Here is a 12,488-nt window from a genome sequence, read left to right on the forward strand (position 1 = left end):
AGACCACTCGGCCATCTAGACTGAAACAAAAAACAGCTTTCGGTGGCCAAGTGTTACCTTTTCTTCTAATTAGAATCTAAAGTTGTAACACAGTACATGATATATTAGGCATGGAGATAGAATTGATTGCAGATTAGCCAAATTTCTATCGTTAAGGATATATATAATATTAAGCAAGTCTAAAGGGAACAACATCACAAAACAAAAATTAGTATAATCATGAACAAATATTAAATATTTCAGATAACTAATATCCTTCATCAGTAAGATATATTTATTCTTATCTTGACATGATAGTCGAGCGGACATAATAATCTTGATCGTCATTAAAATTAACACGAATTAATACCCTGGTAAATTTTGTCAATATTGATGTTGGGGAGGAGGAATAAATTCTTTGAACTGTGAGAGTCCTGTATTGAAGCCTGGGTTACACGAAACAAGTGCTAAAAGGACTCATTCTTTGGTTTTTTTATTAATGCAGTCTGGGGAAGCTGTCCTTAACTTTCTTATCCAAAAACTTTCCCTAGCATAATGACCCAAAAGTCTGAAAGACTTATTTGTGAGAGCTGATGTCTCTTCTAATAGAAGCTCTTCAACTGCAGAATGGTGCAAGTCGTGTGCTAACAGCGATTTCCAACAAATACTAAATACTCAAACATTTACTTGCCACTTAATATATTGGCATGTAACTTGCAAAACCAGGTTGTTGTATACATATACCTTTCTTTAGTGTCGATGTGGCATTCAGTATGTTGGGGAGACAGAACAGCAATTCAACAAACGCATCAATGGTTATCGAAGTTACTAAAAAAAAATTTCTATAGATGCTTTATCTTGTTCTTGAAGAATAACTCCTATACAAGTTTTATAACATTTTAGGGAGGTTTACAAATTTATCATGTCAAAACAGTTTAATTCGGTAATATTTAATGCAAAAAAAAACCTTATATAAAAATAAGAAAAATGGGATATGATTGGCAATGAGACAACTCTCAACCACATACCAAATGACGTAGAAGTTAACAACTTTTTTTGACTGTATGGTCTTCAACAATGAGCAAAACCCATACCACATAATAAGCTATAAAAGATCCCGAAATGAAAAATATAAAAACAATTCAAACGAGAAACCTAACGATCTAAATGTTGAAGACGCCGACGCCACTACAGACGACGGTGTATAGGTTTGTTGTGTCTCACTGCCGCTACATTAATGTCGCAGGCTCTACACAAATCAAAAGACTTGTACTTTATTGTCAACAAATGAGACACTTTAAATCAACTCACACTAAAGTTACAGGGAAATATGGGGGTCGGACTATAGCGACAACGCAACAATTCTATAAAATAAGAATTCTCCGATTTTTTTAGCGTGTATGATCATTTGAACATATACGAATATCAATCTTTTATTTTTATAAATTGCATTCTCTGATTTACATCGCACTAATTGAAAAAAAAAACTTTTTGGAATATTTGTTTCACAGGTGACGACGGATATGTTCCAGTTGTCGTAACCACAATCCCGTCATCTTTTCCTCGAATGTGAACTACCAAATAAAACCAAATCACTGGGTTTGTACTTTCACGAATACCACAACAGGTGCCACACGTTGAGCAGAATCTGCTTACCCTTCCGGATCACCCGAGATCACCCCTGATGAATTTGTATTAACCATCTATTGAGTTAAGCCAATTGAAACTTTTTTTTACATTTTTTTCTTATGTTGTGCTGTTACACTAAAGTCCGAGGTTAGGTTAGGGTTTAAGGGATCACATACAAAGTCAAGTTAAACTCCGTCACGTGCACTTTCTTTATGTGCTTGCCCCAAGTCAGGAGCCTGTAGTTCAATGGTTGTTGTTGTTTCATGTGTGTCACATTTGTTTTTCGTAGATTGTTTGATTATAAATTAGACCGTTAGTTTTCTCGTTTGAATTGTTTCACATTTTCACGTGGTGGCCTTTTGTAGCTGACTATACTGTGTGTTGAAGGCTGTACGGTTGCCTATGATTGCTTACATCCACTGCATTTAAACTCTGGTAGATAGTTGTCTCATTGGCAATCACACCACATCTAACTTTATTTCAATATCATGTTGTGTTTTGTATACTGTAACATTGTTTGTCTTTTGTACGCATACCCCTGATCCCTCTTTTCGGAAGCCCGAACAAAAGCCCTTGATCCGCGATAGAAAATTTGAATACGAACTCATATTAGATAACTCGAATTTCAACTCGAACTCTACTCCAAAAGGTGACTCAAATTCAAAGTTGAAGTCGAATTGTAACTCGAACTCTACCTTTAAATGTGACTCAAACTCGAAGTTCAACTCGAAACTCAATGTTAACTAGAACTTCTAATAATGGCTTGAATTCTAACTCGAAATCGAACAGTAACCCGATCTTGAATTTGAACTCTACCTCGATGGATGGCCACACTCATCCAAGGCACATAAAACATGGAAATCTATTTAAAAATAGAACTAGTTTTTCCGAATTGGTCACGTGGTTTAACCTCATCAAGTAATGTGATAACCACATCAAAGAATGACAGGACCACATCAACTACTGAAACAAACACATCATGTAGTGTACAATCGTCAAATTTGAAACATCATTACCTGATGTTAAAGCCAGATAAAGAATTGGCAAATCATTATTACGAAATAACGAAACCACATCATGTAATGAAACAATTAACTACATTACGTTAAGTCACATACACATCAAGTAATGTTAAAACCACATTGCCTAATGACACAACCACATTAAATAATGGTGAAACCACATTGAGTAATGACAAAACCATATCAAGTAATGACAAAACTATATCAAGTCAATACGAAACCATATCGTGTATTATCGAAATATCATTAAGTAATGACTATTCCATATTGAGTTATATCAAAAAATCATTACGTAATGTCAAAACCATATTATATTAAGACAAAATATCATCAAGTAATAATAAAAGAACATTAGAACTTATATGGTTCGCTACTGACCCCCTACGGATCCATAGAGGGTTAGTAAAATCCAAAGGGGGTGAGGCCGAAGGCCGAATCCCCTATGGATTTTATTAACCCTCTATGGTCTGTAGGGGGTCAGTAGTGAACCGTATAACGAATTTATCGCACGCGATACTTTATCTGCAGCGTTTTGTAGAAAAATAAACAATGAAATGCAAAGACATCAATAGATGACGTCACCATTAACAGATGCCGTGACGTCATGATCGAACCCACTATGAAATTTACTAACACCCTACGGATCCATAGGGGGTCACCACGTGACGGCGTTAAACCAATCACAACGTAATAATTTACCCGCGGTGCGATAAAACGTAATATCAGAGTTCCACATAAGACAGCTGTGGCGTTCCATAGAAATGCATATTTTTATTGTCTCTTTGTCGCAAACTTTCTTTTGGAAGATAAAAGACGATAAAGATTAGAATTTAATGGAATCAATATAAAATTGATACCAGGTGGTACGACATGTTCGGATAAAAATCTCTAAATATTAATCCGATAAAACGGTCAATGGGGAATTCAAAATAAATAAACAAGTCTATCTAGAATCATGTCTTTTTATCGGATTTTATATTCATGCATTATGTAACCATCGACTTTAATATAGCACGTGCTTTTGTAGGTCACGTGGGTCAGGTCAGTACTTACAGACAAGAAAGAAAAACATATTTTCTTTGAAAATGACTGAAAAGATCTTTTTGGGCAAAGCCTTTATAATTGGTTTTCATATTTAGATGAAGTTAAAAAAAATTGTGATGTTTTGTTGTTACGCTACTGTTACATGTGTTAGGGTAGAGTTAAACGATTTACACGATATAAACAGTATATACCTGTCACATTATGTGTGCATGTCTAAAAATTAGGAACCTGCAAATCAGTAGGTGTCGTGGTTGCTGAATGTAATATTTGTTTTTCGTTCATTGTTTAGTCCCAAATCAGAACTTAGTTTTCTTGTTTGAATTTATTTACATTTTTTTTTATGTCAGAGACTGCGATAGTAGATTATACGTTATGTATTTTACTCTTTTTTGAAGGTCATACGGTGATTTATTGGTGTTTTCTGGTGGATAGTCATCCCATAGACAATAATATACTGTATATATGATATATAAACGAAGATGGGGTATGATTGCCAATAAGACAACTCTCCACAAAATGACACTATAGGTCACAGTAAGGCCTTCTACAATGAGCAAAGCCCTTATTGAATAGCCAGCTGTAAAAGGCCCTGAAATCACATGTGTACAACAATTCAAACGAGAAAACTAACGGCATAATTAATGTACAAAACAATGAGCAAAAAACAATATGTAACACAGCAACAAACGACACTGAATTACAGGTTCCTAACTTAGGACAGTCACATACATACAGAATATGGCGGGACTAAACATATAAACGGGATTTCAATCCTCCCTCTAACCTGGGACAGTGGTGTAACAGTACAACATAAGAACGAACTACTAGTATACAAATCAGTTGAAAAAAGCTTAACTAATCAGATGAATACAAATAGAAAAACATATAACAAAAACACATCTTCCTGTGTTGATAGTATATGGAAACGTTTAACCCGGTCATGAGAGTTTATTACTAACAAACTGCTCCCTTTGTCCTGGTCTCACTACCACCGGTGGAGCTTGAATAATACCACCATTGATGTATGATTCGGGGTAAATCAAAGGGTATTTGGTCCAGTTTTCTACTTCCTACGTACAGACAACACTATAACCGGAACCACCTAAAAGGCCATTAAGTACACTTGCACTAGAAGTTACAGCACTAGCCGTCGCTATAGCAGCTGCCCAGTCTATTAAACCAGTCACTCTGGCAAATAACCCTGAAAGTTAGAAATATCTAATTTTGTTCAAAGTAATATATTATAACTGTTTTTTCAAAGCATTTTAAAAATTGAACTTTGTGAACGGATTAAAATTTTATAAATCACTAGAACGTTTATGTCAAAAGATTTTCACAACTTAGAAGTAACACAGATTATATTCAGTTTCACGTTGATGCATAACAACTTTAATTTGAAGATTATAGATATCACAAATGCCTTACAATCATCGACAAACGTCGGCAAATTCCGCTACCTATCATCTTAGATCTGCCAAATAAAAAGCATAAGGGATTTTTAAGAGTTGTCTTCCTTATCAATGTTGTAACAAACTCCTGAAGGATAGAGTACATAACTGAAGATTTCGATAATTTTTGGTCCTCAATGCTCTTCAACTTCGTACTTTATTTGGCCTTTTCAACTTTTTTTATTTGAGCGTCACTGATGAGTCTTTTGTAGACGAAACGCGCGTCTGGCGCAATCTACAAAATTTCAATTCTGGTATCTTTGACGAGTTTATTTATCAAATCAATCCGTCTGAATAGCTTTTCTGAATTTACCGGTAACTTCAACTAAGAAATAATTGACAAAAAATATTGTCAAATTTTGCTGTTGTTTCTGTCTTTTTGTCTTAAAAAAAAAGATTTTCTACTAATTTAAAAGAAAGTTTAACAAAGGAAATGATTTCGAAAAATATCCCTTAATGACAGACTGAACCTTAACATGTTAAATGTTGATGTCACAGACGCCGCCGAAGACGTAATTTCAAGTATCCCATTTTTACCATGTTGGTCCGGTTCAAAGTTGTGTTCTACAGTTGGATAGACAGAACAACGAGCGGACATGGCGATTTATATATACTTCCACTTTTTGGAGGACTATACAAATCTGTACATAAAAGCATAAATAGGCTGCCCCAACATTCTCAATGCAAATATTGACAAAAAATGTGTGCAAGTACATACCAGTTAGACAACATAACAGAAGGTCAACTCTCATGTTTGTGGACGTTAGAATTAAGTCTAAGTGGAATAAGTTGATAATCTTTTGCTCCTGTTCTTACGATTTTGATAACCTATTTGAAATATCCTGCTAGATTACATGCAAAGGTTACACGGTTAATGTGTACAGGCAACATATGCATGCATTTAAATATTATCAAATGAAAAGTATGGAATGGACAACCGGACAACAGCAGGAATAAAAAATTTTTGACCAATTAAAGATCATGTCCAGTTGCAGAATATGTTGTCGATCCAGGCAAAATACCCATTTATATATAATTCCACATTACATCATTCCTTTGTGTGCACTGTTCACAATTTCAATAATAACACTATTTAAAATGACTAATAATTTAAGTTTTCAAAGACATACAATAACAAATTTCGATGTTACTAAACTGAACTTATGATGAATATTTAAAACCCTACCTTTCTACACTGCACGATACATCAAGATGAGACTGACTACCAATCGAGTTTAAGTTCGAGTGATAGTTGAAATTCGAATTAAAGCTTTGGGTAAGTCAAGAGTTAAAGTTGGACCCAAATTTCGACTACTACTAGTATTATAATTTATACTTTTTAGAGCAATGTGACAGGTGCAATTAGTGGCTCAGGATCTCCTTTGCCCATCTGTAGCATCTTATAATATAATTCCATTTTTTTAATTTAAATTCTAATTCTTTGCTTGTCTATGTAGTGTTTTGTGAATTTTTTTCTCTGTAAGTCTTCTTTCGGTGTATGGCTTCGTGAGTTCCTCTTCAACAAATAAAGTTCGGTGAAAACTGCAAGATGACCAAGTACACTTTACAGTCTTTCCATACACAAAACACAACTAACTTTTTGGTTATATTTTTTTATAGTACTTGGAAAACGCAGAAACAAATCTAACCAAGAAAACTAAAGATTGACTTTTGAACCATAAAAAGTAGGTAAAAGTCAGAAGAGCCATTTAACAGACATGTACAGCGTACAATCATTCCATGCACCAAATACAGTTGGCCTATTACTCGTTATATGAAAGCAAGACCGGAAACGCTGAAATGTGTCGCCTGCTTTACCTACCATGAATGATTGTATGTTGATAGTCCTAACAATAAAGTGTTAAACTGAACATTATCAAGTATACATGGAAATGAGGTCAAGGTCAGATAACCAAGCCAGACATACATGTACACCTTGCTACCATTTCATACACCATAAATGACCTTTTACTCATAGCATAAAAGAAACCAAACAAAACCGAGAAAATTTAACATTGATCAATGAACCATGAACGTGGTGTCAAGGTCAAATGAATCCTGTCAGACAGACATGTACACTTAATAATTATTACACAAACCGAATATAGTTGACCTATAATTGGTTATAGTATCTTAGAGGAGAACAAAACTACTGACATGCAACACTAATCAATAAAATCAAGAGGCTCTCAAGAGCCTGAATCGCTCACTTGTAATGGTTTGCTTAAATCATTCATCAAGGATTATTTTTGCTTTTGGATATATATTAATGAGTGGCTTAAAAATTCCATTTAAATGTTCTTTGTATCTGTCATATTTTCTTCAAAAGCAGAAATATGCATTTACCCCTATGTTCCATTTGAGCCAAGTGGCTATGTTTTTTGATGAAACAGAAAATAAAACACAAACTTTATTTTAAATACCCTAAGGATCATTCAGCTTAAGTTTGGTTGGAATTGGTCCAGTAGTTTCAGGGGAGAAGATTTTTTAAAGTTAAAAAACATGATAAACAAATTGTGTAAAATTGTCCTTAAAGGGTAATAACTCTTTAAGGGGTCAATTGACAATGTTGGTCATTAAACTTCTTCGTAGATCTTCCTTTGCTGAAAATTTTTGCTGATTACAAAAAATTAAAAACTGCAAAATTTCCTTAAAATTACCAATTTAGTGGCAGCAACCTAACAATAATTAGATTCATCTGAAAATTTCATGGCTGATAAAACTTGACCTAATGAACATTTTTACCTCACATCAGATTTGCTCTAAATGCTTAGTGTTTGAGATATAAGCCATAAACTGCATTCTATGTTCTATTTTTAGCCATAGCAGCCATGTTTTTAAACGAAACAGAAAACTAAACAAAAACTTTATTCTAGATAGCCTAAGGATAATTCATCTCAAGTTTGGTTGGAATTGGTTCAGTAGTTTAAGAGGAGAAGATTTTTTAAAGTTAGATAACATAATAAACAAGAAAAGTGTCCATAGTTACCATGTGCCCTACTCGTACTTTTACATTTTCATCTTTAAGTTAGTGATTTGCAAAAAATTGAAAATCGTCAATATCGATCAAATACCTCCATTTTGTCATAATAGTATCAACATATGAGCTGTGTCAAATAGAAATCGACCTGATACAAAAGAATATCAATACATCTGTTAACCTATTTCGGGTTGAAAGAAATCTCTACGAAAAGTATGTAACTGTTTAAAAATTGAATTTGATTGTTATTCAAACCCTATAAAACAGGACAAAGCTCACAGAAAACTTTTCCTTCATTCTTGATTGTTCCAAATTCAATCTTAATTATATACATGTACATGTATATGTGCACTTGCATAAAATCGATTTCTATCTGACGCAGCTCATATTAAAATTTGAAAAGCATTGGCTGAACAGTTCAAAAGTTATTGCACTGCACAGAAACTGTTGGCATTTGCCTGCCAATTGACATCAAGCCTGCAGTACTTCATAAATAAGTTTACTGGAATTTTCCTTTAGAAAAACAATTTATAAATAAGTTGTGAAGGGCACTCATAAGATCGGTACAATGCAAAAAATACAACAATTAACATAAAGACATACGACACACATTTGTTTTGATGATCAAGAATATTAAATTCATAAATTTTATTTATATTTCATGAAAATGCACTTTTATAATTCTGTATAATGTCCTCTACAACATCAAATGCTTCTTCAAAATCCTCCTGAAAAAGATAAAAATAAAATCTCAGAAATCCTGACTTCACACTTTATGTTATATTATATGATACCTATGAAATATTTAATTTCAAAATTCTAAAGTTATTTAAAATTGCATTACATTGTGTTCATTTTGGCTGCTTCAAGTGATTTCAGAACTGGATTTCAAAAGCAACTACTGCAATCATTTTTGTTTTACTGACAGTATTTACATATCCTTGGCTTTCAAGTATTTGGCTTTGAGTGTTCCTAATGATGGTAAATCCAGAAAAGCCGTTTGGATGCATGAAATTTATAAAGTGTTATTTTCATTTCTTAAACATTGTATTAAAGCTTTTGATTTTACACAAAATAAGCAGATACAGAAGGAAATTCCAAAAAATTATTTCCGTCAGAGATTTTGAAACTGAAATCTAGAAATGCTGATTGCCATAGTGTAGTGGTTTTTCGATTGCCCTCTTAGCTTGGTACCTTTTCTATTTTTTGTTATGAAACAAAAAACTGAAAACAGCATGTTATAAACTTCATGCGTTCGAAGCGCTTTTTGGGATTTACCTTCACCAGGAACACTCAAAGTCAAGGATTTATAAGAACTGAAACAGCTATATAACAAAAAAGAACATAAAAAACATAACCAAATCCATCTAAGGTCAACTTTGCTTCATGATCAGGGAGTTGAAACCTTAGTTTCTGACAATTTCAAATTTTACTAATGGACAATTAAAGATAGGTTTGTTATGAATCATATCAGTACCGAAGTACTGACTATTGGGCTGATGATATCCTCGGGGACTGATAGACCACCAGCAGAGGTATCGACCCAGTGCTGTAAAAAATTAGAACAACATGCTGTAAATGAATGCGTTTGAAGCGCTTTTCTCGATTTACCTTCATCAAAACCAAATATTTGATAGTATAATATCAAACTACTTCCAAATAAATGTGGAATGTATGGGACACAGATAACGCCCCGCTTGCATATCATATAAAGTTATAAAGGGACATAACTGAAGTACGGTAAAAGTGACACTACCCAAATGTGTACTTGACCTGAGTTTTGTGGTAATAAGTATTGTGTATAAGTTTCATAAAATTTGGTTGAGGCAAACTTAAGTTAGAGAGCGGAAACGAAAAACTCAGCAATTTTTTTCCATTTCTAAAGGAACATAACTCTAGAACAGTAAAAGTGACACCCCCAAAATTCAAACTTAATCTGTATTTTGTGGTAATAAGTATTGTGTATAAGTTTCATAACATTTAGTTGAGGCTAACTTAAGTTAGAGAACAGAAACTAAAAATCCAGCAATTTTTCCATTTGTAAAGGGCATAACTCTAGAACGGTTAAAGTGACACCACCAAAATTCAAACTTGATCTGTATTTTGTAGTAATAAGCATTGTGTATAAGTTTCATAATATTTAGTTGAGGCAAACTGAAGTTACAGAACGGAAACCAACCTTAGGATGTATGTACGTATGTACCTACAGACGGACAAGGGTAAAACTTAATGCCCCCTCCGCTACGGTGGGGGCATAAAAAGAAATGTTAAATCACCAGCCATGTGTTCCATTAAAAGATATATGGTACCCTGGGTAGGTACTTTAAAAATAAACTTCATTTACAGGTAAATTTAAAATTACACATATATTTTTATTGTACAAGACATTAATTCTATCAAAATGTCAACAGACCAATTAAAAATTACCGACTTTTTTTTTAATTTAATTTTTTTTTGGAAAAAATTGAAACAGCTCTCACAAAGATTAACCTTATTCCTTTTTTGCAATCCTTGTTTTACCATACATGAGCAATACACTTACTAAGACAAAATGACTCAATTTGAAACCTATATACAAATATTTAAACAATATCCCACTTACATTGGTTACTCCATATTTGTTGTACCAATGGCGATAAGCTTTGGCAGTGATTTTGACCCTTGACCTTTCATAGACTGTCTCATGGAATTCTACTATTGACTCTGAATTTGATGCTACTGTTATTGAAGCTGTGTCTTTTTGTCAAATACTGTTTGTTTTGGCTGAAACAATATTTGATTGAAGATATATATAATAAAAAATCTACTGACACTTTATGTATGTACTTCTCTCATTCTTAGCAGATGCTTTTATCAGCAGGTGATTACTTTATGTTATATACCTAATCAACATATAGTTTTATGTTTTCTATAAAAAGAAACAAAAACAGTAACATTTCTAGGTTATACCTGTATTGCCAATCATGTTTTATGTTTTATATTTTCTAATGTTGTCAAATCTAACAGTTTTGCCTAACCGGTAACTCGTATAATCTTTCGACCGATAGACAGGTTAACAGGTAGTTAAGTTGATGTACAAAGGCCTTATCTATATTATTCTACACATTTACGTTGTTATGATACGATAAATTGAAGTTTATCCTTGGGAATTATAAGGCTAGGCTTTGAGCATTCCCGATGAAGTTTTCTTTTAATAATCCAATTCTACCGTATCTACCTATGAAGTTTGTAATAACTTCAGATTGAGAAAAGAAAATCTTCTTGATCTGGTCTAATTAACAATGTCTGTAACGGTTGATTGTTTCATTTTCATTCTGGTGTCTCAGACATTAGTGTTTCAATTTGAGATGATTAAGCGTGTTAACCGTACCTCCAAATATACCTTAATTTCATTCCCATGATTAACTTTTCACCATTTTTGAGTCTGCACTTTGTTTAAGGTATGACAAAATCTTGGACGATGGAGGTGGCATGTTTACATGTAGGTCTACTCAATATTAGATAAAAAATGAAATAATGAAGTAAATCGTAAAATGTAATCAGCTTACAACTGTTCAAAATACATGTATACTAATTATGTCTACTTAAGATTTTTTTGGGCTCATCGACAAGTTGTTTTTGTACTAATTATTTTTTGTAAAATTAGGTAAAAACAACAGCAATCAATATACTGGAAAACTGACCAGTCATATTAATTACCACTTCAACATTTTTTTTTTAATAATTTCAACACATTTATATCAAATCTATGACAGTTGAAAAAAGATGTGGTTAACCGGAGAGCCTTTTTGGTATTCAGGATTCGGTCCTTCTGACGGTTAACCGGTTAACCAGTTAATCGTTGACAACACTTATATTTTCCATCAAAAGACACAAGGATTCTGAGTGTAACTGTTTTGTAATATATATGTTTTATGGGTTCCATCAAAAGCAAAATTGTATCTTTCTCATTGTATCAACACATTGCTTTACACATACCAGTCCAGATATCTATAGGGAATGGATTCCAGCTGACGGTGTTGAAAGATTTACGGAACTTTTTCGCCAGTCCCTGTGTCATCAGAGGATAAAACGTCTCTGTGCTGTCACCTCGTGCTATCACTACATTGCCTATACTTCAAAACTGATACTGTATAAGGAAAATCTTTGCATGTTTCTCTACTCTTCTACCCATAAAATCATGTACCACAACTAATGACAAAAATGGAGAGGAATAAAAATATAAACTAATGAACAAAACAGCCAGTAGATGGCAATTGTGAATATTTGATCCAATGAACAAATAAGGGATATATGAATGTTATAAATTCAACGTCTATAATTCAACCAGTCAAAGAAGGGAAGGTATTTGTTAATAATTGAACGTGAATAATTCAACCAATCAGA

The sequence above is a fragment of the Mytilus californianus genome, unplaced genomic scaffold (assembly GCF_021869535.1).
Source record: "Mytilus californianus isolate M0D057914Y unplaced genomic scaffold, xbMytCali1.0.p SCAF_10, whole genome shotgun sequence".
NCBI classification, from domain to species: Eukaryota; Metazoa; Mollusca; class Bivalvia; order Mytilida; family Mytilidae; genus Mytilus; species Mytilus californianus.